Source organism: Triticum aestivum, chromosome 5A (genome assembly GCF_018294505.1).
Source record: "Triticum aestivum cultivar Chinese Spring chromosome 5A, IWGSC CS RefSeq v2.1, whole genome shotgun sequence".
Taxonomy (NCBI): Eukaryota; Viridiplantae; Streptophyta; class Magnoliopsida; order Poales; family Poaceae; genus Triticum; species Triticum aestivum.
The window spans coordinates 382,467,613-382,471,903 of record NC_057806.1 but is presented as its reverse complement, the minus strand read 5'-3'; the positions used below and the strand labels follow the sequence as shown (position 1 = coordinate 382,471,903).

Genomic DNA, 4,291 nt, shown 5'->3' with positions numbered 1-4,291 from the left:
CTCTGGAAGACTAAGCCGGCATAGCATATTGAGATTTTATGAAGTTACCACGCGCGCTCCGTAGTCGACAGAAACATCTCCTCCCACTGAACGAGCATCGCTGGAAGCCTGAAATAAATCCAGAAATAATGCAAGCATCAATATCAAGTCTGGGACTTAAACCCTAGTGGGCTACGGATATCACTGTCCTCCTAACCATCCAACCACAGATTGAACCTGGTGTGTCTGTATGTTGTTATATGGACATTTTTTGTGTTCCCTTTCTAAAATGTGTTGTTTTCCTTTTTATTTTTTCTTTATTTTTTATTTAAATTCGTGTTTTTTGAAAGTTGCATGTCCATTGTCAAACATGGCTTCATCCCGACTCCTTAAGGGTGCAAGCGTTTTGTCGAGAGGACAGTTACATGTCTACTACTAGACACGTAACTGTAAGCATCACATCCCGACTGCAAAATGCATGTTTTTAACACGCTTGTAACTAGGCAGAGGAGACAATATCAAGTGGAAACCACGTATTCAATGGAATCCTGGAAACCTCAGCCTAGCCCGTTGGATGCTATTTGTATGGACCAGATAGAATCATAACTGCTATGCCCTATTTGCACAAAAACGCCCGCAACTAGGGATGCTATTTTACGTGTACACCCTCAGGTCTAACAAGTAATTACAGCGTACATCCTTGCCCCTTATTTTCACTTTTTTGTCAGCCAAGTAGGATTTGTAAGCCATGCGCTGTGCCTAGGGATGACAATGGGTCGGGTTTGAGGCGGGTGGAGCTGGTCCAAATCCAATCCATGACCCATTTTCCTACCCTCTGCCCATCAACCAAATTATCCATGGGCAAAACTTGTGCCCATGTCCAAACCCACTGGATACCCACATATCCATGGAGATCCATGGGCATAGAAAAGTCAGCATGAAGCCTTCTCAAAGAGCAAATTAACTCAGCATCATTCACTCACAAATGACAACATAAGCTACATGCATAAGTAGGAAACAAGTAATACGATGAGTCCTTAAGTGTGACATACCAGAGGTTGATTCTCCAGCATATAGCTCATGGAACAAGTTGCATATTTCCTGCCATTTCCCGTTGATTCGCTCTTTGTACTATCACTGGCATATGGCCCCACATGTCATACAAGTATCCATTGGATATCCATGGAGCACAAACTATAACCATGCCCAACCCGGCTGTTCGTGGGTATCCATATCCATGGACCCATGGGCGAAAATGTGCTCCATACCCTTGCCCAACCGGGTCGGGTATCCATGGGTATCCAGATCCGTGGATAAAATTGCCATCCCTAGCTGTGCCTATACTTCACAACACATGCGTGCCATGTACGTTTGGATTTAAATTGAAAAACTAGCTCAATGGATACCAAAACTGTACCAACAAAATCACATTTGGGAAACCAAAAGAACAGACAGTCAATGCCCCAGACCAGACAACAGAAAACTGAAGGAAGCTAATTTTAATATAGTCTACTAGTATCAGAATTCACTTGCAGTAATGCATGCATCGCTTCAACAACACATACATTAGTTAAGGCAAATGTTCCAACCGCATTATGCTAGGGAATTTTGTTACAAGATAGACACATCACTAACTGAACAGCCATAGTAAATCTCACACTTATACATCAAACATTGAGCACACAACTCGAGTACACACGCAGAAGGACGTATCAGTGCACTACTACGACTCCAAACAACAGTCTTTTTTGTTGTTGAAATCTGCATATATCTTTACTGCCACCAGAAAACCTGAAAAATAAGAGTTGAACTTTTTTTATACATAATACATTAAAACGAGTTTAACAACAATCTATGCAAATAGATACAGTAGTGCATGTCATCTTTATTAGCAAAAAAAAGAACAGAATTATTTTCCAAACCAGCTCATTTCTTATTTCCCGTCGTACTACACAAATAATTATGCATACAACAAAAAGTCAATTTGGAGGACGGGTGCATTGAAGCCCGATATTTGGAATAGTATCAAAATTATATTTTGAAGTTTCAAAATGTTCTGAAAACAAATCAACATCGTTATATGGATGTATATTCCACATGTGTAAATTTTGATACTGAAATAAGTAACCATGTGAGTTACACAAAAATGACAAAATCATTTTTTTTGGAAAGATGAACTGAGCGTGCATTATTCACTATTTGAAAATCACCATTTTGTCATTTTTCTATAGCTCACATGTTTATTTATTTCGTCACCAAACTTTACACAACTGCAATATACATCCATATGATCACGTATAATTGTTTTCGAGTTTTTTAAGAACTTTAAATTATTTAAAATATGGTCCTCCAATAATTAATCTAGTAGCAATGGCAAACACATACATTAATCAAGGATTTTTCTCTCACTGTCACTCACACTACTAGCACCACACACACAATAATTAATCTACAAAATTTGCAGCAGCGCATACAAGCCCTACACACAGCTCGAGTTTTCTCTTTGATAACTTCCATCTAGACACAATTTTCAATTCAGATACGTATCATCATCTAAATTCCATCTAGACAGTAGGGGTAGCAGTTTATAGATAAATAACAATTTTCATAGACAGTAGAGCATGCCATGGTTACACAGAGCACACACGCCAGGCAGCAAGCCAACAACACATGAATAGTCATAGATGTGTACTATAACAGTACCACACAATAATTATGAGCAAATGAATTATACCTCGCAATTTCTACAAGACCAAAATCTGGACAATATGACATCGATGGGGAATGCTCGGAGCACCGGGCCAAAGCACAGAAGACGAACACTACAGATGCTCATACCTTGGGATTAGATCTAGTATGACATCGATGGGGAATGCTCGGAGGACTGGCACTGTTGGCCGGAGACGAATCAGAAGCGCTGCTCGCTGGCCCTGCCCGGAACGCCACTCGCCGGCCCTGCCCGAAACGCTCGGAGACTCGCACGCTTGGCCGGACACAACCGCCGGAGAGGAATTAACCGCGCCGCTCGACGCTCGCCAGCCCAGCACGGAACGAGGGGATCCTGCCAGAGGGAAGCATCATCTCCCAACAGGTCTCCTAACCCTAGCGAAAGAATTTCGAATCTGGATGATTTTTCCTTTCGAATCGGGATGATACCTCCATGGGGAAAGGCACGGGACGGCTCAGCCGCCATGGGATGTTTCTGTACCTAGTTACAGGATTCTTTCGGGGTTCAATTTGCAAATTGTACTTCTTTCCATCTCACAGCGTACGCATCCAATCCAACGGCACACGTTTGGGTTTCCATGTTTCCTCTAAATGTATGGTTTCCACTAGATATGTTCTCCTAGGCAGAGTGGGGTTCTAGAAGCGGCATTATCATTGTAATTGTCTCGTGATTCTGTGCCGGTCGTTATCATTGTCTTGTCAAGTAGAGAGGCCCATCCGCCCAGCCAGCCGTTCGATCCTGCACCGATGGCCGTTTGATCGAGTCACCACAGGCTTGGCCTTTCTTCTCTAATCCCCATCCATCTGATTCTGATACAGAGCAATGCCGCCTGATGCAAAGCAGGACAGCACCCCCCTGGCACCTTGCATCGGCGACCTCGCGTCACTCGAGCCGCCGGCAATTGCTGCATCGCAGCTCCAAGAGTCGTCGGCAACCGCTGCATCACACCATCGAAGCCACCGGGTGCTGCTCCATAGCAACACCGAGCGTGGCGAAGAAACTTGGATGCATCGCCGATGAGCTCTGGCGAAGCTTCATTGACGCACCAGCGAAGCTTCATTGGAGCTCCGGCGAAGCTTCATTGCAGCATCGCCTGTTGTCGTCGCAGCACTGGCGAAGCTCCATCGTAGCGCCGGTGCGGCAAAACCTACAGGGTGAGGGCAGCAGCTCGGCGAAGCTCCATTGCAGCGTCGGAGTTGCAACGCCATGGCCGGCCCGTCGCGGTCGTCGTCTCGGCACCGGCGAAGCTCCAGTGCAGTGCTGGAGTTGCAACCGCCATGGCCGTCGCAGTCATCATCACAGTGCCAACGATGCTCCAATGCAGCAGCGACGGGCGCGCGCGATGCTCCGTCGTAGCGTCGGCAGCCACGGTCGGAGGCGCTGATCAATTGCAGCACACCGTGCTCGCCTAGCTGATCTCCATGGATGTTGCTTTTTTGGAGAGGTAGCAGGGCAGTAGCAGTGTTGGGGCGGGCTATACGGCAACGGGTGACGGTGGTTAGCGACGAGGAGTTTGCAGCGTGTCTTTTGGGAGAGGTAGCAGGGTAATAGCAGTCGTGTGTAACGGCGGCGGTGGTCGGGAGA

At 45.7% G+C, this 4,291-nt stretch overlaps 1 long non-coding RNA gene across 1 annotated transcript; it reads right to left on the bottom strand.

The window, feature by feature from the left end:
- Positions 1–1,463: 1,463 nt before the first annotated feature.
- On the bottom strand, positions 1,464–3,199 carry LOC123106958 (uncharacterized). The gene is made up of 2 exons (XR_006451559.1): positions 2,818–3,199; positions 1,464–1,770 (listed from the first exon to the last, which is right to left on the bottom strand). It is a non-coding gene; the product is annotated as an uncharacterized lncRNA (long non-coding RNA).
- Positions 3,200–4,291: the final 1,092 nt, after the last annotated feature.